At 41.2% G+C, this 27,877-nt stretch overlaps 1 long non-coding RNA gene across 1 annotated transcript in view; it reads left to right on the top strand.

Annotated features, from left to right (window-relative positions):
- Positions 1-27,877, top strand: part of LOC131275964 (uncharacterized) — an 87,996-nt gene that overhangs the window by 19,232 nt on the left and 40,887 nt on the right. The window lies entirely within an intron of this gene.

Here is a 27,877-nt window from a genome sequence, read left to right on the forward strand (position 1 = left end):
CTTTCCTTTCACGAAGAGGCCTTGATAATGCTTGTTTCCTTCATAGTTGTGCCTTATGTAAATGCTACTCGAAGTGTGGTGGGAAGATCAGCAGCATCTGCATCATGAAATTATGAGAAATGCAAATTTCCAGGTACCAAACCAAACCTACTAAATCTGTGGAGGGTGGGGCCCCATAACCTGTATTTTCCAAGCTCTCCAGATGGTTCTCATGCATATTAAAGTTCCAGAAACTTGCTTTGCATTATAGCAGTGCCTCACTTTTTCTTACCCTCCTTAAAGCATTGGGTGGAGGATGATGCAAAGGACACGAGACCTGGAAGTCCACTCCTGACTCCACCTCACCCACTCTGTCACTCCATGAGCTGCATCCCAGGGGGAGGGATCAGGAAATGTGAATGCTGCTGACTGTTCTGGGAGTCATTTTCCCACAGAGATCATGGATGTGAACTGTTCCTTCATAACCATTTATTTGCTATACAGCATAGTCAGAACCTGCCTATATGATTGGAGAGGTGTTTACATATTTCCTGTCCCCAAGATGATTAGAGTTTAGTTATATAAAAAAGATTTGAATAAAAGAATTTAATAAATAGCAACGCACTGTGTGTAGCCCATGCCAAAAGCCAAATCACAGAAATAACCTTGCATCTTGGGTGCCTTACACAATCAGTATTTCAAAGAATTTGTTCTCTGGCCCCAGAAACTATCAAAATATTTTCCAAAGTCCAGTTTTTGAGCATTCAAACAACATTTTCAGACTGTCTTTAACATCTGATAACAGCACAAAACTATATCCACATGTCCCAACTTTGGGTTCAGAAATATAGTCTCTATAGATAGGTTTTTAATGAAAGGAAAGATAAATTACTGCCTAGTGATGAAGCCAGAAAGGATTTGCGGAGGATACAAAATTAAGCTTGGTTTAAAGGATGGATGGAGCTTGGATTCTAGGAGAGAAGGGGGAAGGACCACCTGGGGATGTGCTGGGGAAGCAGTGAGTGGGCCAGATTGCAGGGGAGAAAAATGGGAGAGAAGAAAAGGTCAGCATTGTGTTTGGCCTCGTAAGCCATGCAGACAGTGGGAGATTGGAAAGCAAGAGCTCATATGAAAGCGTTCTCTGAAAAAGATTATTCTGACAGTGGAATGCAGGATGGGTTAGGGAGCCAGAGACTGGCAGAGGACTTCTCTCCTTGGGGTTTTGCTGTGTCCCATGTCATTTCTGTCCCATTCTGTGGGGGATGGAACTTTGCTTTTCAGGGTCTTTAATACTATATTAAAATTGTTTTCAGTCTTTGCAATTATAAATGTTCTAAGCTCTTTTTAAAAAAAATTTAATTCTCTCTCTTTCTCCTGCCCCTCTCCCCCTGTTGTCTGCTCTCTGTGTCTATTCGCTGTGTGTTCTTCTTTGTCTGCTTGCATTCTTTGTCAGTGGCACCAGGAATCTGTGTCTCTTTTTGTTGCATCATCTTGCTCCATCAGCTCTCTGTGTGTGCGGCACCACTCCTGGGCAGGCTGTGCTTTTTTTTCATGTGGGGCAACTCTCCTTGCAGAGCGCACTCCTTGAGTATGGGGCTCCCCTACGTGGGGGACACCCCTGTATGGCACAGCACTCCTTGTGCACATCAGCACTGTGCATGGGCCAGCTCATCACATGGGTCAAGAGGCCCTGGATTTGAACCCTGGATCTCCCATGTGGTAGGCAGATGCTCTATCAGTTGAGCCAAATCCACTTCCCCCAAGCTCATTTTAACTGCTGTCTTTCTCAATCATTTCCCATTTCCCCAGGAGGGTTGTTCTTTTTAAATATGTGCTTCAAAATGCTGACGCTCTCTCACTACCTTGTGTACTTTTTATCTTGCATATCAGTTTTTTAATATTTTTCTTTTTATGTGGTGTTTTCTGCCTGCATCAGTGTTTGGCAAACTGTGGTGATGATTAGGGGCATTAAAAAAAAACCACCTACCTTTATTGAGGTATAATTGAGGTACCATAGAGTACACATATTTAAACTGTACAATTTGAAGTTTGCCGTATATCCACACCCACGAAGTCATCACTACATTCAAGATGATGAATTTATTACTCCTGGAATATTCCTCATGACGATTAGGGCACATTTGTAATTGCATTTTAAGGAAAAGAATCTTCCTAACTGGGGACGGTGAAGGTCAGAATAGAAAGTGTGTCGCCTTTGGGCAGAACCATAGATTCCATGCCATTTCGTGGCAGTCCCATTTACTGCCCTCCTCCTTACTTCCCCTGGTCCCTTGCAAGAGTAGCTCCAAATAACCATTTCGCCCCAGTACGTGGTTGAGCGTAGTGGAAATCATATACTCATAAAAATGCACAATGCTTCTTCCATGCCTCTTATTTCCCCTTTGCCTTCTTCCCCACTAGAAATAAGAATAGCCATCATTTTTGACTGCCTACCAAATACCAGGTACTGGGCTAAACACTTGGCACACAATTCTTCTCAATCCATTCTTTTGAGGTTGTTAGTTTTCCTATTTTAACAGAGAAGTTAGTGATTTGCCAAGGACCCCACAGATAGGTGAGGACATTGGCATTTGAACTTTGCTTTGTTGACTGTAAGCAGGGCCTCTGTATACAGTAGCGCAGGTTGTACGCTACACAACTCCAGGGGGAGTTCACATGGACTGCAATGGTCTGTTCCTAAGTCCTTTTTCTTTGTACTCTGGTACTTTGCCTATCCTGTTTGTCTGGGCAAGTGAACTTGTTTCCTTCTAACTGAGCCAGGCTAGATGGAAACTCTTGGTGTAGAGGAATATTCAACTGGAGAGGGTGGCTGGTCATCAGGAAACTTCACAAGGTTGTGTGTATTGCAGCGAATTCACCAGGGTCCAGAATCTGGCTCTTCGTTTGGTAGGTTTAGAAATGTGACCCTTTGGTGGGCCAGAATGTTTTGGCCTTGAACATTCTGACCCACAACGATTAAGCCACAATTCTTAACACACACCATTTTATGCTAAGCATTCATATTGTCCAGACCAGTGCATTCTTTTCTTAAAGACCACATGAAGCAAGATGATCAGAAGGTGTCTTGGAGAGCATGGACTCCAAACACTGAGAATTAGTTGTCACATTTGAAGGCTACCGCAAGGGCAACTCAAGCAGACTGACTGGTTACTTTCTCATCTGGGCAGAGCTTAAAGGCACCTGACTCCTCTCTTGAGCTCCAGAACCATTTGGATATCTTGTAAAACCTCAAAAGTCATCACACTTAACACAAAATTCATTGTCTATACCCCAAATCTCACCTCTTCCTGGATTCTCTAACCCAGCCCTTGGCATCGCCTTCTACCCAGTTGGTCAACTGGGAATCATCCTAGCTTGTCTTTCTCTCTCATCCCCCGTAGCCACCTATTCACCAAGTCCTGCCTTCTCCACTGCCTCCTTATCACTTCTTGCCATCTCCGTAGTTACTACCCTTGTTCAGATCACCGTCTGCCTCCTAAAGCTTCCCGAATCTCCTATCTGGTCACCTCCAGCCAACCCTCCTCCTCGTAGTCAGGGAAATGTTGTAGAAAGTAAATCTGCTTGTGTCTTATCCCAGGCTCTGAACATGTTAGGGTCCCTGTCTGGTTATTTTCTAGCCTGCTGTGTTTAGTCTCAGAGCACTCTCTCTGCTGGGAACCCTCTCCTCTCACCTCCCCTGAGCCCACCCCATTATCCTGTTTAGTTCTTATCACTTTCCAGCTTTCACCTGTACTTCTGGAACACTGTGCACCTCTGTTATCAGTGTCAATATCTAATTCATTATATTTTCTTGCTTATTTTTCAGTCTTTCCTTCTGGCCATAAGGTGCTTGGAGGTAGAGGCTGGTTCTCAAGCCCATGGCTGGGGCAGGCATATAAGAGGTGCTTAAATATTTGTTGAGCGAAGCTGCCTCTTTGATTCTTCTTTCTGTGCTCCAGTTCTGAATGCTCCTTTTCCAACCTACATTCTTTCCCCAGAATAGCACAAAACAAATTATAGTACTAGGTTTTCTGTTTCATTCTGTCTTTTAAGGTGACTGCTTATTTCTGTGTCTACTTGTTATGTGTTGGTTTTATATTTTAACTCTCAAGGGGGAAACTTTCTACTCTATCCAAGCTCTGAGTAGCCTCACTGTGGCCTCCTCAAGCAACAGGAGCATTGACTTATTTCTCAGGGGAGGGTTGTTTTCCCAGAGGTGTCATTACAATGCACTAGTACATACCATGAAGCGATAGCTCTAACCGTCAGCTAATATTTGACACTGAGTTTGATCTTTTTGAATGTTATGTTACTTTGGGGGGAAACTGACTATTCTTCAGGCAGTGAAACAGATTAAGGAACCAATATTTTAATCATAACTATTTCACAGACTAATGATTCAGGAGAATGTTTAGATTGGATTAGGCCAAAAGATACATTACATTTTTTTCCCAGAAGGAAAACATTTCAACTTAGGTTGTCTCTCTCTCTCTCTCTTTTCTTCGTTTTGTGGAGTAAAAAGGCTATTTGATGTTTTTATGTTTATATTCGAGTGGCGAAGATTATTTCCCCTTCCCTGTATTTTTAGAATTTCTCTTATTCCTCTATTCAATTTTGGCTGCCACAACCAGACTGACAGAAAGCACGAGGACCTTCTTTTTCTTACATCTGTAGTGGAAACCTTAGCAGCCTTTATTAACTGCTCCAGATCTGTCAGAGATGCATCTCTCTCTCTTCTTAAAGCCCAAATAATTTCAAGGTTCTCTAGACTAAGGCAGTTTATTGCTCGAGAGACCAATTCAGCTTGGACAGTCCTTCCTAACATTAGCTTGGGGATGAAAAACGATTTCTTCTCAACCTCCTTCTATTATTGTATGTAACAAAAAACACGAAAAGATATAGAGTTACCTTTTTTGTAAATCATCCTTTGCACCCAATGTGAAAATTTTTCCTGGTTTTGTTCTCCTAGTCAGGCAAAGGCAGTGGGATTAGGTTCCAGTTCAGCTTTGGCACTGACTGGATCACCTTGGGTAAGTCACCTTGGCTTCCTTATCAGCAAAATGAAAGGCTTTCATTAGAAGACCTCTAGGGTCAGTTTAAAAAAATATTAAACCATATTCTTTTAATAGACATTAGGAACATACTAGTTAGGCAGTGTTTTAGGACCTGGAGATAGAAATATGAAAAAGATGTCTAGACTTTCCTCAAGTTGACAATCTAGTGGAGAATCAGACATTAAGACTTACAGTACGGGATGGAACATGGGAGAGTGTGGGCTATGGTGTGGACCATTGGCCATGGGGTGCAGTGATGCCCAGAGATGTACTCACCAAATGCAATGGATGTGTCATGATGATGGGGGAGAGTGTTGCTATGGGGGGAGTGGTGGGGTGGGGGCGGTGAGGGTGAATGGGGACCTCATATTTTTTGAATGTAATATTTTAAAAAAAATGAAAAAAAAAAAAAAAGACTTACAGTACAGGGAGCAGAGGTGGCTCAAGCCACTGGGCACCTCCCTCCCACACGGGAGGTACTGGGTTTGGTTCCTGGTGTCGCCTAAAAGAAAAAAGAAGACAAGCACACAATGAACAGACTTAGGGAGCAGACAGCAAGCACAAACAATAAAGGGGGTGGGTGGGGAGAATAAATAAATAAAATAAATCTTAAAAAAAAGAATACAGTATATTAATTGTTATCCAGCAACTGTGCAATCTGTTAGGGTTTGCCAGAGTCTAACTTCCTGTGGGGCATTAATTGAAAATATTTCCCAGGGGCAATAATGCTTGAGCTGAAGCTTGAAGAATTAGTAGTTCTCCAAGAGGACAAGGTTGAGGGGAGGGTGTTACAGGAAGAAGGAATCTCTGGTGCATCAAAGTGTGAAAATGCATGGTGCTTTTGTGTAATGTCAGTAAGATTTTGTAAGGATAGTACCAGGAGATGATAGAAAAAAGATATTCTCAGACTATGTCTGTGTTTCTGTGTAAAAGAGTCCATCTAGATTTCTTCCCCTGTAGATTTCCTCTTTGGCCTATGGATTATTTAGAATTGTGTTTAGTGTCTGTGTATTTGGAGATTTTCTTGTTATCTTTCTCTTATTGATTTCTAGTTTGATTCCCTTGTGGTAAGAGAACACATGCTGTATATTTTCAAGTTTTAAAATTTTTTGAACTTTGCTTTATGGCCCAGACTATGTTCTATCTTGGTATATATCCCAGGGGCTCTTGAAAAGAATGTATATTTTGCTGTTGTCGGATAGACTGTTCTCTAGATGCCAATTAGACCTTATTAGTTGATGTTATTGTTTAGTTCTTCTACATCCTTTCTGATTTTCTACCTCTTGTTCTATCAGCTCTTGAGAGATAGGTGTTTACGTCTCCAGCTATAATTATAGATTTGTCTATTTCTTCTTTTAGGTCTATCAGTTTTTGTATCACATATTTTGCAGCTCTGTTTTCTGGTGCACACATTTAGAATTGCTATGTTTTCTTGATGGAGTGACCCTTCTGTCATTATGTAATGTTCCTCTCCATCCCTGGTAATTTTCTTTGCTCTGAAATTTACTTTATCTGCTAGTAGTATAGCCACACCTGTGTTCTTTTGATTAATCTTTTCATAGTATACTTTTTTCCATTCTTTTACTTTCAAACTACCTATTTCATTATATTTGAAGGAAGTTTCTGATAGATAGCATATAGTTCTGTTTTAATTCCTCTGTCAATCTGTCTTTATTTAGAACATTTACATTTAGTGCAATATTTATATATTAGGGCTTAAGGCTTCCATTTTATTTTTGTTTTCTGTTTGTTTTCTCTGTTTTTTATTTCTTAGTTTCCATATTCCTCTCTTCTTATGGGTTACTTGAATATATTTTAAAAATTGATTTTGTTTTTCTACTTTTTTTTTACTGTGTTACCTTTAATAGTGGTTGCTCTAGGTGTTATTTTATATATATACATAACTTATCACCATCTATCATTTTTGACATTTTACAAGTTCAACTGAAGTATAAAAACCTTAACTTCCTTTACATATCTTTACGTTCTCCTGTTTATAATACAATTTAGAAACAATTTAGTGTTATAATCTTTGCTTCAACCATCAAACATAATTTAGAAACAATTCAGTGTTATAATCTTTGCTTCAACCATCAAACGTAATTTAGAAAACTCAAAAGGAGGAAAATCTATATTCTATTTACTCGTATTTTTGCTTACTGTGTTATTTCTTCTATCCTGATATTCCAAATTTACTCCTTTTTACCATTTCTTTTCTGTTTAAGGGAGTTCCTTTAGCCATTTGTTTAGGGTGGGGGGAATTTTTAATGGTGACAAATTATCTAATTTTACTTCGTCTTGGAATGTCTTGATTCCCCCCCCTCTTCTTTCCTGGAGGATATTTTCACTGAATATAGAATTTTGGGTTGACATTTCTTTTCATTCAGCACTTGAAAACTGTTATTTCACTTTACTTCTGGCCTCCTAAGCTTCTCTTCTGAAAGCTCCTGTCATTTGATTTGTTTTTCCTTCTCTAGGTAAGGTGTTGTTTCTCTGTCACTGCTCTTTAAGATTATTTCTTTGTCTTTAGTTTTCCAGAGGATTGTTTATAATATACCTTGGCATACATTTCTTTGGGTTTATCCTATTGGATGGTTGCACAGTTTTTTATCTTTTGTTTTGTGTATTTTGCCAAATTTCTTTGAATACTTTTTTTTTTAGCTCAACCTTTTCCTCCCTCTCCACTTGTAACTCCAAGGAAATGAATGTTAGGTCTTTTATTATAGTCTCACAGGTCCTTGAGGCATTGTTCTTTTTTTTTTTTTTTCCTTTTTCCCCAGTCTATTTTCTCTCTGTTGCTGTAGATTCTGTCTTCAAGGTTAGATTTCTCTCGGTCCTTTCCATTCTGCTGTTGAGTAAACCCATTTAGATTTTTAAAATTTTAGTTATTGTACTTTTCAGCTCAACAAGTTTCTATTTCTTTGCTGAGACTGTTTCTTTGCTTAGGCTTTCTATGATTTTATTTGTTTCGATTTTGTTCAGAATTTCTTGTTGAAGCATTTTTTAATGGTGGCTGCTTTAAGATCTTTGTTAGACATCGTGTCATTGTGGTATTCATGGTTCATGTTTGTTGATTGTCTTTTCTTAGGCAAGTTGACACTTGTGGGGAAGAGGGACTTCTCATTACTGTTGGTCAGTGGTGGGAGTTCAGGTTCCTCAAGTGGCCTCTACTGACAATTATAAGGGTGTGTGGCCTCATTATTACTGGGTGATGGTGTAAGTACCCACCCTCTATTAGGTCTTCTCTAATCCTCTGACATCACCCCAGAGGGAGAGGAGGGGCACCTTGAAAACACCAGGTGAAGGTAGAAGTCCAGGTTCTCCATGTGGTCTTCACTAATATCTTAGTACAGGGGAAGTGGTGGGGTAGGGGCTTGTTACCACCCAGCAAGAGTGGCCTTCTCTGTTAGTACCCAAGGTGAAGAAAGGGGAGGGGAGGAAAGGGCAATTAGGATACTCTATTACAGCCAGGTAAGGGTGGAAGTTTAGGCTCCCCACTTGGCCTTTGCCAGTAAGGGTGGGGCTGCAGTGTTTTTTTTTTTTTTTTTTTTTTGGTGTTTGGCTGGAGTTGAGTAGTTATTGTCTAAAAGTTTTCTGTCTTGCTTAGGCTCTTCCTTTGTCTGGAGAGAACAGGTTTTACTTGGTGGTTTTTTTTTTTTTTTTCTTTTCTTTTCTTTACTTTTTTGGTCTGTGCTTACTGGCATTTCCAGGTTGCCAGCTTCTCCAGGACCCAGTCTGGAAGCAAAAAGAAAACTTAGGCAACTCACCACAGTGATGCCCCTTGGGTCTTGAGGTCCCTAGCCCATCTGCCTTCTTCTCTCTACCTTGCAGAGTCTTGTATTTATTTTAATGTCCAGGATTTTAAACTATACTTGGCAGGAATAATAGGGTGAAGTATATCTACTCCATCTTTCTGGAAACAGTGTCATAGTATCAGTTTTCACTCTAGCAATCTTGTGTATTTGATCGTGAAGCCATGTGAAGTTAACATGGATTAGGTTATTTTACCTAAATGATCACTCTGTTCTTAATGCTGTGTGACCCTGGCAAGTTGTTGTCTCTCTCTGACCCTGGTTTCCTATGCATAAGAGGCAGGGATTATACTGACTTGGGTGTTGGCCCCTGTGGTTGCTGGAAATGTAGCCTCTTCAATCTCAGAATACTTTGTTTTCTCTTTCTTTTTTCCTTTCCTTAGCATTAACCCTGGCCCTGTTTCTTATTATTTGCCCTGCTCTTTTGCCTTTTGCTCTACCCTTTTCTTATCCCATTTTCATTCCTTTATTCTTGTTGTTTTCCTGACTTTACTTGCAATGTAGGAACAAAATGTCATGCAAGCCCCTGAGAATGCATCATTTCCCCCTCTGTCCTGGGGGACAGGATAGGGCATGGTGAGGGTGGGGCAGAGGGAGTTGAAGGAAGCTTTTCTATTAGGATACTCTTGTTTGTCCCCCACCCCCAGCGTATTTCAGGGTATTTAGAGTGAATGTCTTCCCGCTCAGGTGCCTAAATAAGGTTGAGGGGTTGATAACCTCAGGGACTTCTGCTAAACATGGAATTGCCTAACAAATAACTTTATTGAATATTGCCACCTTGTGGAGAGAGAGGGAAACTCAGAGAAGATAATGTGATTCAAGGACAGAGGGCTATCAGAAAACGTGGTAAAGATGTTCCCTGAGTAAACTGCCCTTCCGGGATGATGACTTTCTTTGACTGTTGTTGTATAATTACTTTAGCAAATTTCTGATTCTGATTCATATGCATTATTTTGAAAGAAAGTGCTATGGACAGCATTAAATATAGATTTTGGAATTCCAGAGGATTAAGGTTGAATTCCAGGTGAGCCTTTTAGGAGCTACGTCACCTTGAGAAATTCATCTGACATCCTGAGTCTCTGTGAGAGAAGAGGTGATACCAGGTGATTCTAACAAGGGCCAGATAAGGAGAAAGTAGAAATATGATGAAGAAAAATTCACTGAGGAAGCATTAAGAGCCTGACTTCCACATGGGTCAGTGGTGGCAGATGCAACTGGACGCATTGAGATGGAGAGGAGGGAACCTGACATTCACTGAGTTATAAAGTGCCAGGCATTGTGCTAGGGATTTAAACTATTTCCTTAAACTTTCTCAACAATCCTGTGCAAAAGGATTCTCACTTTATAATGATGAAGCGGAAGTTTGGAGACTGTTAAGCGACATAACACACAACAAATAGGGCTTCAAGTAGGAGGGAGTGTCAGTTTTTGAACTTTGATCTCTCTTTTATTCCCCACTCTGTGTCATATGCATCTGATTAGTGCTAGCAAGGGTAAGTATTCTGTTGAGTTAATCTTGGTTTACCCCTACATTACCTCAAGACATCAATTTTAGAGCCTGCTAAAAGGTGTGGAGGAAAGTGTGAGTAATTTATTCCATTCCCTCTCCCATCTCCTTGGAGGGCGGGTTATCTAAAGAGATTTGAGTGTTGGGCTAAAGTGGGAAGAGAAGGGGGCTGAAGGGCCGGGTGGGCTGGAGAAGCAGAAAACAGTGCCATCCTAAGCAAGACTTGCCTGCCTGGGGAGGGCCTTTTGGGGCTCAGACCTTTTAGATATTCCCAGGAACCTGCAGAGGAGAGGCTTCTGTGCTGGAGGGGTCCATGGGATTTACTAAGAGAAAAAAGAGGCTGGGAGCACAGAGAGGCTGAGTGGTCTGACAGATCTTAACTGCACTGGGGGATGCTGGAACCCCTGTTGTCCTCGACTGTGGGCTGGTTTGCCTGGATACCTGGGTGAATTACCCTGGCCGGGGGCAGGTGGGGGAAACTTTTAGGATGAAGGGTAGGTTGATTATAGGGGTATTGCGGGAGCAATAATAATGGAGGGAAAGGAGGGAGCCCAAGTCAGAAAAGGAATGCAGATTTTTTTTTTTACATTTGCATAGTACTTTCTAGTTTACAAAAGTCCTCTCATATCCATGATCTTATGTGAACTCTCAATTATCAATCTATGTCGAGTGTACTCTGGGTGTGGTACTGTGCAAGGCACAGGGGTTCAAATAAGGAATAAGATAGACACACTCTTGGCTCCCCTAGAGTTTATATCATTGTGACAACCCTGTGAAGTGGGCAGATCAGGTAGCATCCTGTTTTACAGATGAGAAAACAAAGACTCAGCTAAGTCAGGTGATTTGCCTGCTAGTGAGTGAGCTGGGACTAAACCCAGGTTTCCTTACTCAAGGGACTTGTTGTTCTATTACTCTTGCAGACTCTAACAGCATTTGCCTGTTGTGAAATTCTCATTGTGGAAATATACTTACTTCAGGCAGACAACTAACTATACAGGGATCCTCTGCAGCGTGTATTTATACCACAAAGGCAGACACAAATCCATGTCTTCTCACAGCCTGGGGGATGAGGTGTGGAAAGTGGCTGAGAGAAAGGTGGGTATGAGGAAGTCCCTTCTAATTCTTTGCTGAATTCCTTCAACTGTTTGAGTAGGCTTTCTGAAATGCCCACAGAATCCTGCAAATAAACCATCCATTCTCTCTTTTCAATTTTTCTCTTTAAGCATAAGCCAGAAGTTTTTTAAGCAGGCAGTTTGGTACAGAAATAGATTGAAGTTATTAAGAGGAAAATAACCAATTTATCAATGACATTTACTGAGAGTAACTACAAAATTACCTACATATTTGTACATACACTCAAACACAAACATAACCAATCCTTAGCATTCTGGAAGCAGGTCCTGAGTTTTTGAGTTCTTAAGCCTGCTTCTGGTAAGTGCTCATCAGCACCTTCTTTTCAGGCCATGCTGCCAGCTTTCATCACTGTCAATGACTCTGCCCTAACTCTGTGTTCCCTGGGTCTCAATTCATTTATCTATAAAATGTTAGAGGTGGACTAAGTGGTCTCTGAGCACCCCTCTGGTTGTTTTTTTTTTTTTTTTAAGATTTATTTATTACACACACACACTTCATTGTTTGTACTCCTTGTCCGCTGTGTCTGCTCATTATGTGCTCTGTGTCTGCTCATCTTCTTTTTAGGAGGCACTGGGAACCAAACCTGGGAACTCTTATGTGGGAGGGAGGCACCCAATCACTTGAGCCACATCCGCTCGCTCCCTGCTTGTTGTGTCTCTCATTGTGTTTCCTTGTTGTGTCTCCTCATTGCACCACCTTGTTGCATCATCTTCTTGCATCAGCTCACCACACTAGTCTGTCGTGTCAGCTCGCTGTCTTGCTCATCTTCTTTAAGAGGCACTGGGTACCAAACCTGGGACCTTCCATATGGTAGGTTGGCACCCAACTGCTTGAGCCACACCTGCTTTCCCCTCCAGTTTTGATATCTGTGCACCTATGCCTCTGTGATGCACCTGCTGTCTTAATTTGTCTTCTCCCAGAAGCAGACAAAAATCTGAGTGCCAGGACTTTATTTGGGAGGTGATACCAGGAAATATTCACAGAGGAGTGGGAAAGTGAAACGGGGATGGGAAAGAAGACAAGGTAGGGTTAATTACCAAGTAGGTTACTACTGTGCACAACTGGAACTCAGTCCTGCTGGGGAATCCTGGAAGACAGCATAGACCATCTCAGAGTTATTCCCATCAAGGGGTAAGGAAGCTGGAGTATTTATTTACTACTGTCCACCCATTCTTCTTTGAGGGCTTCTACTGGGGCATCACCCCTCATCACCCCTTGCCTTGTGGGGGGGTGGTGAGCATGCTCCAGATATCAGAGAAGAGCCTTGGACAGAGTCACACATAGAGGGAAGTTGCCAAGGGGCAGGGCATTTAGAGCCTCTGCTAAATCTGTCCATCAACAATGCTTTTTTTCCTTTAAATTACTGCTTGTCTTTGAAACTTTGGTTCTGAAAAAATAAAAGTGTCATTTTTGCCCTTTGCCTAGCCCTAACTTCGAGTATAAGATAGAAAATATTTACATTTTCAAAAGCCTTTCATTATGAGAGATAAGCCATGGGTTATTGAGCCATCCTAAAGTGTTTGCATTCTGAGACAAGACAAGGAACTTATGTCTTTTGTCAAAAGGATCCAAGTGTCATCCAACCAAAGCCATTAACTGCCATGCGACAATTTGTACTACAGTCTTCTCTATGTGTTGTGGAATCTAGTTGTTATGAAGGCTGCACTTCCTTGCATTATGTTTTATTGCAAGTAAAACAGTATTCAGTCAGCACCCAATAATTATTTTTCTTTGAAAGCATGAAACTGAGAATTTCTCTTATGAGGAAAACACTTGAGCTTTGATGAACACTGAATCAAGAGCAGCTTCTGCTCAGGCTATGTCTCAAAGCCGGACAACTGCACAGTGAGCCTGCAGTTGGTGTGTGCAAACGCAGGCTCTTTTCACTGGTTAAAGCCCAGTGCACTGCTTAACCACAGGAGAAGCTCAAGGACCTGCTTTGCTCTTTAGCCTAATATTCAGACTACACGCAGGCCAGCGATTGCTCAATGTGCCCTCCCTCTGAGGCCCATGTGGCGTTGGCCCTCATGAGCTTAGTAGATAACAGAAACTGGAGTAAGACAGCCCTCCTGCCTCAGGCCTCTTTGAAGTAGCCCAAGTCCCTCTCCATGACTCCTTTCTGCTGGACCCCACTTTGGTTGCTCTTGTCCTTGGGGTGTGAATAGGTCTCCTTTACCAGGATCCATCTTACTGCAATACAGCATGAGAAAGAGGAGAAACAGATCTAAACAAGGAGCCAGAGCAAGCCACACTGCCAAGCTTGACTTTAACACTGTGGAGAAGTAAAATCCTCCTACAAGCAGCCATAGCCATTGTGGCAGTGTGATATTATTTATGAATCTCAAAAAAGAGAAAGACTATGTTTGCAAACTGGCCTGTTCCTTTGGGTGTGATACCCTTTGATTGTACTAAATTCAAAGGTTTTAAGTTTACTTGATAAAAGCAGTTTAGGGCTTTTGATGCGACCATGTCAGTAGGGCATGACTCAGGTTGAGTCCCTGCCCCTTTAGTGGACTGATATGAATGGATACCCACTCAAGAAGACATATGGGGGAAGTGGATGTGGCTCAAGTGATAAGGCCTCCACCTACCATATAGGAGGACCTGGGTTCGATCCTGGGGCCTCCTAGTGAAAAAGAATAGAAAATGTGCCTGTGTGGTGAGCCAGTGTCCATGTGGTGAGCTGAGTGCCCGTGCAGCGAGCTGAGTGCCCATGTGGCAACTGACTTTGGTGAGGAAGCAGCCTCGAGTTGGACTCCTCAGGGCCTCGTAACTGTAAGTTTTTACTCCAAATAAGTACCCTTTACGAAGCCAACAGATTTTGGGTACTTTGCTTCAGCACCTGTTTGGCTGACTAATAAGTGGTGAACAGTAATGCAGTCTACACCCTCCACAAAGCAGAGAAAACTCCTTTGCAGCTTCCTTGTTTGTATTTTCAGACATGCCCATCTGATGTACTTCTCTTCTTGAAGGAAAAAGCTTTTATTCAGAGCTAAATTTCCTCCTTAGTGTTTCTCTCTGGAGTGAATCTCAAACTTAACTTTTCTTTTTACCACTCTATTAAGTAAAGAAGGGCAAAGGACCATAGGCACCTATACTAGGTTGGCACAGCATTTAATCAGGAAAGCTCATGGAGACAGGAGCAGTTCCCTCACTGCTGGTCGTATGTTGGGCAACGTGCAGGGCTCTATCAGGGTGAGAAGGCAGGCTCCGGAAGAGGACTTCAGGCTGAGAGGGTACGTGGTTGGAGGAAGTATTAATCTGTTCCTGCCATGATCCACAGCAGAAACTCACACTCCTGGTTTATCTCTGACCTTCCTGTGTGTCCCTCAGTGTCCTCTTCAACCTCTTAATGTTGAAACACTCCAGGGCTCAGTTCTTGGACTTTTTCTCTTTCTACACTTCTCTGGTGATTTTTCTAGTCCCAAGTGTTAAAATACTATCTATATGCTAGTGACATAGAAATTTATATCTCTAACCTGGACCTCTTTTCTGAACCACATTTATTTATCTGGGTGCTGACAAAATTGTCCCTACTTGGATGCTGAATAGGCATTTTAAATTTAACATGCCCAAAACAACTCTTTTGCTCTAAAACCTGTTTTACTTTGACTTTTTGTATCTGAGTTAAGGACAACTTCAATCTTTCAGTTTCCAGATAAAAATCTTTGTGGGCCATCTTTGATTCTCTCCCATTCCATATTCGATGCCAGGGAATTCTATTGGTTTTACTTTCAAAGTATTTCCAGAATTTGACCACTCTTACGGTCTACACTGCAACCACACGATATTTATCTCTCTTCTAGAGTTTTGCAACAGCCTCTGAACAGGTTTCTCTGCTTTCATCTTTGTGCTCCTACAGTCCTATTCTCAACACAGCAGCCTAATTGAGTCTTTAAAGCAAGAGTCAGATGATGTCATTTTTCTATTCAAAATTCTCTGCATACCTTCCATTTCACTCAGTGTAAAAGCCGAAGTCCTTACAAAGTCCTATGAGGGTCAATGCCATCTGGCCCATCTTACCTTTCTGACTTTATCATCTAGTGCTTTCCCTCTTACTTCCTTGAGCCATATTGGTTTCTTTGCTCTTTCTTGAATGTGAAACGTCTGCATTGGCTGTTCCTGTGCCTGGTACACTTTTCCCTCAGTTATTCTCTCTTCATTTAAATCTTTGCTCAAATGTCACCTTCTCAGTAGGCCTCTCCTGACACTATTTAAAATTGTTGGGAGAAGATGTGGCTCATGCAGTTGGGCACCTGCTTCCCATGTGGGAGGTCCTGGGTTTGGTTTCCAGTGCCTCCTAAAGAAGACGAGCTGATGCAACAAGCTGATGCAATGAGCTGACGAATGAGCAGACACAATGAGCAGAGAGTGGATGTAGCTCAGGCAGTCGGGCACCTGCCTCCCATATGGAAGGCCCCTCCTAAAGAAGATGAGCAGACAACAAGCGGACACAATGAAAAATGAGTGGACACAATGAGCAGAGACAATGAGTGAACCAAATGAACAGACAAAATGAGCAGACACGAAGAGCAGAGACAGCAGACAATGAGAATACACAACGAACAAATGAGGGAGCCCCCTTGAGAGGGGGTTGTCACCCCTTCCTCAACTCTGATTTCTGGTACTCTCTATCTCTAGGATCCACTTTATTCTTGTTCATATCACTTGTCACCTTCTAATATACTATAAATATATTAATTCTTTGTTCATTTTCTGTCTCTCCTCCTTAGACTTTACGCTTCATGAGAACAGGGATTTTTTTTTTTTAATGTACTGGGTACATATAGATTTTTTTTTGAATTATACAATATGTTACACAATATATTTGGTTCATAGTAATGCAATCATACCGTATTTTCCTTTAGGACAGGGATTTTTAACTGTTTTGTTCCCTACTGTATCTAAAGCTCTTGCTTATGTGTGCTGCAAAACTCCAAGGTGGCTGCTCCCATAGTACATCCAGCCCTGAGTTGTACCGCCAGCATTCTTGACTATTTCTCTGTTAGCCCACAATCTGAATGACTGCCCTAGACTTTTTGCTGTGTAGTGCCCAGACTGTATTCCTAGTGCTAAAACAAAGTCTCTCACGTAGTAGGTGCTCAATAAATATTTGTTAACTAAAAGAATGACTGAATGAATTTATTGAGGTTTCTTTTGTGACCTAATACAGGGTCTATTTCTGTAATTGTTCTGTATATGATTTTAAAAAATTGTATTCCCTGCTGTTGAGTGTAGAGTTCAAAATGCCTATAGTATTAATAGCTAGAGGGACCATATTTATATTGTCCAAACTCTGGGACTTTTGAGAGTGAAAGGGGACACTATTAATAATTATCCAGGGCAACAGGCATTAATTAGGACTGTCCCAGGCAAATAGGGACATAGAGTCACTCTATTGGTACCTGAGGCTTACTGATTGCATTGCTTAATCTCAAATAGCTTTACTTATTTTTTGTTTGCTTGATTTATCAGCTTCTGAGAAGGGTGCAGTAAAATCTCCAACGACAAATGTTAACTTATCTATTTCTCCCTATTTTTATATACTTAAATTTCACTATAATGTTTGATATTCCTTGAGTCCTCTCAATCTTGGTTCATTTTCTTTTATTATAGGAAATTTATCTCCATTATTTTTTCCAAGTATTTCTTCATCCTTTTCTTTTTTTCCCTTATTTTGGGGCTCCTGTTTCCAGACATTGTTTACTTCTGCTACTATCCTCCATATTTCTTAGTTGAAAATTTTTTCCTTTATTAGAGAAGTTGTGGGTTTTAGAACAATCACACGTAAAATACAGGATTCTCAAATACCACCTGTATTAGTCAGCCAAAAGGGGTGCTGATGCAAAGTACCAGAAATATGTTGGCTTTTATAAAGGGTATTTATTTGGGGTAAAAGCTTATAGTTATAAGGCCCTAATGAGTCCAGCTCAAGGGTACTTCCTTACCAAACTCTGTTGTCATGTGTTTTTTTTTTTAATGGTAAATGTTGTTGTATGATTGTGTCATAGGACATTTATTTATTTTATTTTTATTAAAATTATTTATTTATTTTAAAAATTACATTAAAAAAATATGAGGTCCCAATCAACCCCACCGCCCCCACCCCCCATTCCCCCCACAGCAACACTCTCTCCCATCATCGTGACACATCCATTGCACCTGGTAAGTACATCTCTGAACATCACTGCACCCCGTAGTCAATGGTCCACATCATAGCCCACACTCTCCCACGTTCCATCCAGTGGGCCCTGGGGGGATCTACAATGTCCCGTAATTGTCCATGAAGCACCACCCAGGACAACTCCACGACCCGAAAATGCCTCCACATCTCATCTCTTCCTCCCATTCCCCAAACCCAGCAGCCACCATGGCTACCCTTCCCACATATTCTCTGTGGACATTGGATTGGTTGTGTCCATTGCACATCTATGTTAAGTGGGGGCTTAGATTCCACATGGATACTGGATGCACTCCTCCTGCCTTCAGTTGTAGACACTCTAGGCTCCATGGTGTGGTGGTTGACCTTCTTCAACTCCATGTTAGCTGAGTGGGGTAAGTCCAGTAAATCAAAGTGTAGGAGCTGAAGTCTGTTGAGGCTCTGGGCCTGGGTGTCTTATTATCAATCCAGAGATTCAAATCCCCTAAATATATCTTAAACCCCAGCACCAACTACAATTCCAATAAAGTAGCATGCAAGTCTTGTGAGAAGAGATCCCCTCTGAGTCCAATTCCATCATGCAGAAACACCAGCTCCAAAGAAGGGCCATCTGCCATGGCAGTGAACCCCATCTGCCATGACCATAGAACCTGTGGGTCTCCTTATCCCTCAAAAGAACCAATACCTGGGGTTGTATCCACTTTATCTGTCTCTTAGACTCTGCTCAGTTGTGCATAAGGGCATTCCTTCTGACAACCTCCAGACTCTTTTTTAGAGACTCATAGCCTTATAATCTCATTTCTCCTTTCCATTTCCCCCTTCCATTAGGTCAAACAGCATTTTGAAGTCATGTTATTATATGTAGACAGGGATATTCTGCTGATCCGTATTGAACCTTTAATTCAAGGTCATTTTCTAGTTGCATCTTCAGCTGGTATGTGGTAGTGATCGCTCGGTGCCAGGGAGGCTCATCCCCGGGTGTCATGTCCTACGCTGGGGGGAATGCACTGCATCTACACGCTGAGTTTGCCTGTGAGAGTGGCCACATTTGAGTAACATGAAGGCTGTCGGGAGGAAACTCCCAAGCACAGTGGTACTCTAGGCCTTGTTCTTATTACAGGTATATAGGCTCAAAAGCATAGCCATTAGTATCAGGAGCCCACTGTTGGGCCCTCCTTCCTTCCTGGTTCTTGCCGTTGCACCTGGGGGACTGCCGCTGCTCCCCCAGGGTCCATGACAGTGACCCCCCGGCCAGGGGCCCAGTACCCCCCCCAGCTGTTGTTTTTAATTGTTTCCACTATGAGTATATCTAGACATTACTATATACCCTGGGCATATGCCCTGTATAACTCCCTGTCAGCCATATATATCCTGTCAATAACATCCTATATCAGTATTCCTCCGCTGCCATTGTTGAACCACTCTGTGATCCAAAACTTCCTATAAAGTGAATCCCAACATAATGTCAGCTTCACAAGAGTCTTAGATCACCGAAATTCATATATGCAATATACAGTACTTCCCCAGATCCACCATAAAACCTTTTCCCTTCCACAGCGATAATCTTTTAGCTTATTCATATCATATTTCCTGAAACTGATGTACAGGTTCCGAGACAATAGCTTTCAAACAAGGTGACATCTGTGCTTACTATGTGGTCCATACTTTAGATTGTACAGTTTTCTAAATTTTTTAGTTATCCTGTGTTTTGCCTTATGGTTTACATTATTAGTCTGTTGTCCCCTATATGTTTTTGGTGTAATATTGCATGTTTTATATTCATCCTCGTGCACTCTCACAGAACTTCTCTCTTGCCCCCATATTTACCTTGGTTCCATCCATTCCACATCCATTTCCCCCTCCCCTGGGGCCCACAACGCCAGCCAATCTCCGTTTCCCAAGAAGCCATGTCCAGAGATACTTGCAGCAGTGTTCAGGACCTGACTTTCTCAACTGCCCTAATGCCCTGGGAGCCATCCTTTCTCACGAGAGATACAGTTCTCTCTATTTGACGGCATTAGTCCTCCCCAGGATGTGGGTCCACCCCAACTCTCACTTCTTGGGTCTCTTCCCAATGGTACAACCCACCTTGGCAAAATGAGCCTTCAGCTATTCCCCCGAAGTCCGTCCCGCATCAGACCATACCCCCTGAGCATCCTAAACAGGTAGCCCTACTACTTATACTTTGATACGATTTTCTCAACATTTTGTTCTCAACGAACACCTGACACTCTCCCATGTTCGTATGTTGCCCCTCCCTCCCCCCAGTTTTTGGACAATATTACCCCTCTTCCCATCCCCAGCCCCCCTCAAACCCACAAAGCCCCACCCGAAGGCAACCCCTTGCCTCCATTTTGTCCCTTCTTTGTGCCCATACTTACCGCCAGCTCATCACAGATTCCACCCCTGCAGATGTTAACTCACATACTTCCTCCACCCCCCGATTTCCTGTAAGCCTCTTTTCCAGACTCTAGCTCTCTGAGGCAGTTTGCTTATTTCATATCATTGAGGTCATGTAGTATTTGTCCTTCAATGCCTGGGTTGCTTCACTCAACATAAGATTCTCAAGGTTCATCCATGTTATCACGTGTGATTGTAGTGTATTTGTTCTTACAGCCGAGTAGTATTCCATTGTGTGTATATACCACATTTTATTGATCCACTCGTCTGTTGATGGACATTTGGATTGATTCCAACTTTTGGCGATAGTGAACAATGCTGCTATGAACATTGGTATACATATATCGGTTTGTGTCCTTGTTTTCAGTTCTGATGGGTATATACCCAGCAGTGGTATTGCTGGGTCATATGGCAAATCTATGGTTAGTTTTTTGAGAAACCGCCAAACTGTCCTCCAGAATGGTTGGATCCTTCTGCATTCCCACCAGCAGTGGATGAGTGTTCCCCTTTCTTCACATCCTCTCCAGCATTTGTATTCTTCTGTTTTTTTCATAGCTGCCAATCTTATGGGAGTAAGATGGTATCTCATTGTAGTTTTGATTTGCATTTCCCTGATAGCTAGAGATTTGGAGTGTTTTTTCATGTGCTTTTTAGCCATTTGTATTTCTTCTTTGGAGAAGTGTCTGTTTAAATCTTTTTCCCATTTTTTAAATGGGTTGTTTATCTTTTTGTTTTCAAGATATATGAGTTCTTTATATATGCAAGTTATAAGTCTCTTATCAGATATATGGTTGCCAAATATTTTCTCCCATTGTGTGGGTTCCCTTTTTACTTTCTTGACAAACTCCTTTGAGGTGCAGAAGGCTTTAATTTTGAGGAAGTCCCATTTATCTATTTGTTCTTTTGCTGCTCGTGCTTTTGGTGTGATATTCATGAAGCCATTTCCTATTACAAGGTCCTGTAGATGTTTCCCTACACTGCTTTCCAAGATCTTTATGGTCTTGGCTCTTATATTTAGGTCTTTGATCCATCTTGAGTTGATCTTTGTATAAGGTGTGAGATGGTAATCCTCTTTCATTCTTCTACATATGGCTATCCAGTTCTCCAGGCCATTTGTTGAATAGGCCATTCTCTCCCAGTTGAGAGGGTTTGGTGGCTTTATCGCATATTATATGGCTATATACATGAGGTTCTATATCTGAACTTTCAATTTGATTCCATTGGTCTGTGTGTCTCTCCTTATGCCAATACCATGCTGTTTTCACTACTGTAGATTTGTAGTATGTTTTGAAGTCAGGAAGTGTGATTCCTCCTATTTCGTTTTTCTTTTTCAATATGTCTTTGGCTATTCGGGGCCTCTTTCCTTTGAAAATAAATTTCATAGTTAGTTTTTCTAGTTCCTTAAAGAAGGCTGTGTTGATTTTTATTGGGATTGCATTGAATGTGTAGATCAGTTTTGGTAGGATAGACATCTTAATAATATTCAGTCTTCCTATCCATGAACAAGGAATATTCTTCCATTTATTTAGGTCTTCTTTGATTTCCTTGAACAGTCTTGTATAGTTCTCGGTGTATAAGTTTTTTACCTGTTTAGTTAAATTTATTCCTAAGTATTTGATTTTTTAATTTACTATTGTGAATGGTATTTGTTTTTTGATTTCCTCCTGATCTTGCTCATTATTGGTGTACAGAAATGCTACTGATTTGTGCGCATTGATCTTATAACCTGCGACTTTGCTGAACTCATTTATGAGTTCTAGAAGCTTTGTTGTAGATCTCTCAGGGTTTTCTATGTATAGGATCATGTCATCTGCAAATAATGAAATTTTGACTTCTTCCCTTCCAATTTGAATGCCTTTTATATCTGGTTCTTGCCTCAGTGCTCGAGCAAGTACTTCCAAGACAATGTTAAATAGGAGCGGAGACAATGGGCATCCTTGTCTTGTTCCTGAGTTTAGAGGGAAGGATTTCAGGATTTCGCCATTGTAAACAATGTTGGCTGTAGGTTTTTCATATATACTCTTTATCATGTTCAAAAAGTTTCCTTGTATTCCGATCTTTTGGAGTGTTTTTATCAAGAAGGGGTGCTGTATTTTGTCAAATGCCTTTTCTGCATCTATAGATATAATCATGTGATTTTTTCCCTTCAATCTGTTTATATGGTGTATCACATTGATTGATTTTCTTATGTTGAACCATCCTTGCATACCTGGAATAAATCCCACTTGGTCATGGTGTATAATTCATTTAATGTGTTGTTGAATACGATTAGCAAGTATTTTGTTAAGTATTTTTGCGTCTAGGTTCATTAGAGAAATTGGTCTGTAATTTTCCTTTCTTGTGGTGTCTTTGTTTGGCTTTGGTACTAGGATAATGTTGGCATCATAGAAGGAGTTCGGCAATGTTCCTTCTGTTTCGATTTTTTGGAATAGTTTCAACAGAATTGGTGTTAGTTCTTTCCGGAATGTTTTGTAGAATTCACCTGTGAAGCCGTCTGGCCCTGGGCTCTTCTTAGTTGGGAGATTTTTAATGACTGACTCTCTCTCTTTGCTTGTGATTGGTTTGTTAAGATCATCAATTTCTTCTTTCGTCAATATGGGCTGCTTATGTGTTTCTAGGAATTTGTCCATTTCCTCTAAATTGTCATTTTTGTTGGAATATAGTTTTTCAAAGTATCCTCTTATGATGGTCTTTATTTCTGTGGGGTCAGTGGTGATATCACCTTTCTCATTTCTTATTTTGTGTATTTGCATCTTTTCTCTTTTTTTCTTTGTTAGTCTCGCTAAAGGTTTGTCAATTTTGTTGATCTTCTCAAAAAACCAGCTCTTTGTCTTGTTTATTTTTTCAAGTGCTTTCTTATTTTCTATTTCATTTAGTTCTGCTCTTATCTTTGTTATTTCCTTCCTTCTTCTTCCCGTTGGGTTACTTTGTTTTTGTTTTTCTAATTCCGTCAAAAGTGCAGTTAGTTCTTCAATTTTTGCTCTTCTTTTTTGATATGTGAATTTATGGCTATAAATTTCCCTCTCAGTACTGCTTTTGCTGCATCCCATAAATTTTGGTATGTTGTGTTATCATTATCATTTGTTTCAAGGTAGTCATTGATTTCTTTTGAGATTTCCTCTTTGACCCACTGTTTTTCTAAGAGTGTGCTGTTTAATTTCCAAATTGTGGTGTGAAGTCTGGGCCTCCGTCCCTTGCGAATTTCCAGCTTCACTCCACTGTGGTCAGAGATATTGTTTTGTATGATTTCGATCTTTCTGAATTCATTAAGCCTTTCTTTGTGGCCTAGCATATGGTCTATCTTGGAGAATGTTCCATGTGCGCTTGAGAAAAATGTATATCCTGCTGTGTTTGGGTGTAATGATCTATATATGTCTATAAGATCCAGCTCTTCTAATATACTATTCAAATGTTTTGTTTCTTTAGTGATTCTCTTTTGAGATGTTCTGTCCAGAGTTGATAGTGGTGTATTAAAATCCCCCACTATAATTGTAGATGCATCTATTTTTTCACTTAGTTTTTCCAGCGTTTGTCTCACGTATTTAGAGGCACCCTTGTTAGGAGCATAAATATTTATGATCGTTCGATCTTCTTGACAGATTGTCCCTTTCACTAAAATGTAGTATCCTTCTTTGTCTCTCACAATTGTTTCGCATTTAAAGTCTATTTTGTCTGATATTAATATAGCTACTCCTGCCTTTTTTTGGTTGTTGTTTGCTTGTATGATTGTTTTCCAGCCATTCACTTTCAATCTCCATGCGTCTCTGGGTCTAAGATGTGTCTCTTGTAGACAGCATATAGATGGGTCATATTTCCTTATCCAGTGTCCCAGTCTGAATCTTTTGATAGGTGAGTTTAATCCGTTGACATTCAGTGTTATTACGTTCAGAGAATTATTTGTGGTAGCCATATTTTGGTTGGATTTGTGTTTGTTATATTTTGTTTGTATTATTTTATTTTCCCCTTCTATTTTTGTCTTTTTTGTTGCTCTTACACTCTCCTCCATCTCTGACTGTCCTGTTTTTTCCTTTCTTCCTGCAGAACTCCCTTAAGAATTTCTTGAAGGGGAGGTTTCTTGTTGATATACTCTTTCAGTTTCTGTTTATCTGTGAATATTTTGAACTCTCCATCATTTTTGAATGCTAGTTTAGCTGGATAGAGTATTCTTGGTTGGAAATTTTTTTCCTTTAGTACCTTGACTATATCATACCACTGCCTTCTTGCCTCCATGGTTTCAGATGAGAAATCAGCACTTAATCTTATGGAGCTTCCCTTGTATGTGATAGTTTTCTTTTCTCTTGCTGCTTTTAGAATTTTCTCTTTGTCTCGAGCATTGGATAATTTGACAAGTATATGTCTTGGGGTGGGCCTGTTGGGGTTTATGACCAGTGGAGTGCGCTGTGCTTCTTGGATATGTACATCTGTCTCTTTCAGTAGATTTGGGAAGTTTTCAGTGATTATTTCCTGCAACACTCTTTCTGACCCCTTTCCCTTCTCTTCTCCTTCTGGAATGCCTATAATACGTATGTTTGAGCATTTTGCATTATCATTCAGGTCCCTAAGTCCTATCTGGATTTTTTCTACCTTTTTATTGACCACTGCTACTATCTGTTTGATTTCTAATGCACTGTCTTCCACATCACTAATTCTCTGCTCTGCCTCTTCTAGTCTGCTGATATTTGCTGCAAGTGTATTTTTGATTTCTTGAATTGTGGTGTTCATTTCCATCATATCTGTTATTTTTTTGCGCATGTCTGCAATTTCTCCGCCAAGTGTTGTCTTCATGTTGTTAACCTCTTTCATTACTTCATCAAATTTGTTGGTGATAAATGTTCTGAGATCTTTCATTGCTTGTGCGAAGTTCTGCTCCCCTTCCTGATTTTTAGTTTGTTGATTGGATTCAGCCATGTTTTCCTGATTACTGGTTTGGTTTGTAGATTTTTGTTGCTATCTTGTCATCATTTTTCCTTGACGGGTTTAATCAGTTCCGTAGCTTCTTTGTCTAGTCTTGGAGATTAATTAGCTGTTGTTTTTGCGTAAGTGTTATATCTTCTCTTTGTCACTTTGTTCTTCCTATTCCAATTTCTTATTGCTGGTTAAGTTCACTTTCAAGGAAAGTATTAGTGCTGGGGAAAGGCAATTGTGTAAGGAAGGAAAAAGTGTAAAGTAGTATTGGTGATATATGTTAACAAAGCATCAATATGAGTTCTGGGAGGATGGAGGTTAGATCATGTAAATTGTGTAGAGTTATAGTAGTAGGAAAGTACCTATAATGAGGTAGACGACTGAATATGGGAGGGATATGGTACGTACTAAGAAGCTATTGTTTTCGTGAGAGAGGGAAAGAGAAAAGAATGGTAATAGTTTCAAGGGCGAATACCAGATGGAAAACTAAACAAAGGTATTAGAAATTAAGAGTTAGACGCTTTGTGGATCAAAGAAAGGGAGGTGGAATGTAGGAGAGATAGCAGATGGTGGAGGATATCAAGTTGTAGGGGAAAGGGGATAGTGTAGATAGCCTAAATCTATTCACAGAGAAATGAGGCAGTGGAGGATGAGGAAACCCAGCAAATGTGAGGTGTTTCCTGCAGGACCTATTGTATTGTTAAGATAAAATAGAATAAGAAGAAGATCGGGGACAAGAAAGAGGATTAAAAAAAAAAAAAAAAGAGACTTTGGGGGATATGCTGGGAGAAAAGACTAGGGGATAATGCAATGCCAGGAATCAGAACATTAAAAAACTAGAATAAAAAAAATAGAAATAGAATAAAAATAAAAACAAAACAAAATAAAACAAAGAAGAAAAAATGCAAACGTTGAGGGCTAAGACATTCAAGGGCCTCAGATGAACCTCAGGGCATGGTGGATTCAGGGATGGACAGTCTGAGGTATTGAGGCCTCAAGAGGTGTGAGTCTCTGGCGTGTGGGCCGCCAGAGTCCAGGGAACTCAGACCTGGCAACCTCGAGTCCAGTTAACAGGAATCCTGGGAGCACCACAGTGTATCACAGCCTTCAGGGATCCCCGCAGCTGGGTGCCAGCCCTATGGGTGAGGTCTCATCCACAAGCTCTATCCTGTGTTCTGTGTCCTACAATTCACTCACTTACTAGGGTCTATTGTGTGGATATATCACCAATTGACTTCAGGAACCCTCCCACCCTGTGGTCCCCGGGAACATCCACCTGGGGGCTCCTCTAGGCTGCAGCCAATTTAATGACTCAGATCAAATATCCAGGTCCGGGGGAGGGGCTCCAGCCAGAAATGCTAATAACAGAGTCCAAACCCGAAATTCCCACGCTTCGCAAAATATTTCCCTAATCAGCTTCCAAACGTCTGCCACCCCGTGAGACCCTGGTAGCGTCTTTTTGTTGCTATCACTTTGAGACTGCTGTAGGTCAGCAGCCGGGCTTGGGGGGGGGCGTGGCTCTAGGCGGAAACGCTATTGTTTGTGCCCGCAATCACAAATTCCCTCTGCTTTGCCCTAAAACCCCCGTCTGTCTGCCCAAATGGGTCTGCAAGCACCTCCCTTCCCACCAACCCCCCAATAGGCCGCCCAGGGCCCACTAACTCCCCAGTACTGCAGAGTCTCCAAAAAAACAAACAAACAAACAAACAAACAAAGAACAGAAACCCCCAGCTCCCCTGGCCGCCGCAGCTCGGCTCCCCCCGCCGCTGCGGTGCTACATGCCTCGGCTCCACCTACCCAAGGAGGGAATCCTCCACACGTAGCCGGGATCTCCGTGTATATTTCACAGATGGATCCTCTCTGTTACCTTCCCTCCAAATCGATGTCCAGACACCTCCGGACCAGCAAAAATCCCGAAACAACCCGGTCCCAAAGAGTCTCCAATGCTGCCCAGCCGACTCCCCGCAGGAGACCCTAACAGGGAAGTTCACTCAGCCGCCATTTTGCCCCTCTCCTATGTTGTCACGTGTTGAAGCAAGATGGTGGGCAGTGTATGTGAGGGTTCAGTCTTCCTCTTCCCTCTTAAGGCTTTGTGGGTCCAGCTTCTTCTGATGTCAGCTGTAGGCAGGGATAGGGCTTGTCTCTCTTCTATGGCTTTGTTTTTTTCCTGGCTCAGGTGCTCTGTTCTCTTTACAACATCTGCTGGAAACTATCAGGTGAATGGTTCATCTCTCTTCCTGGGACCTCTGCTCTATCTATGCAGCTGTCATTCTTCCTCTGTGTGTCTTCTCTGTGTATCTACTTCTCTGTGTTCTTGATTGAGCATCTGTTTATATAGTCCATCAAAGGGACATGGACTCAAACTGAGTCACCGGAATGCCATCGTCGAATCAAAGCCCTATCTTAACATAATTTAATCAAAGTCATCTCAGCTGAATCTAATATAATTAAAGGGCATCCATAGCCAGAGGAACAGAGCAGCTTACAAACATAATCAGTATCTCTTTTTTTGGAATTCATAAATAATATCAAACTACTATACCACCCCACTACCAACACCTTGCATTGGTGTGGAACATTTGTTATAACAAATGGTAGCATATTTTAAAATTGTACTATTAAAGTCCATGATTTAATTTAGGGTTCACTGCTTGTATAGTGTAGTTCCATGGCTTTAAAAAAATTTTTTTTATTCTGTTAACATATATACAATCTAACATTTCCACTTTATTTTTTTATTTTTTATTTTTTATTTATTTCTCTCCCCCACCCCCAGTTGTCTGCTCTCTGTGTCCATTCGCTGCGTGTTCTTCTGTGACCGCTTCTATCCTTATCAGTGGCAATGGGAATCTGTGTTTCTTTTTGTTGCATCATCTTGTTGTGTCAGCTCTCCGTGTGTGTGTGTGGCACCATTCTTGGGCAGGCT

This window comes from Dasypus novemcinctus, chromosome 25 (genome assembly GCF_030445035.2).
Source record: "Dasypus novemcinctus isolate mDasNov1 chromosome 25, mDasNov1.1.hap2, whole genome shotgun sequence".
NCBI lineage: Eukaryota > Metazoa > Chordata > Mammalia > Cingulata > Dasypodidae > Dasypus > Dasypus novemcinctus.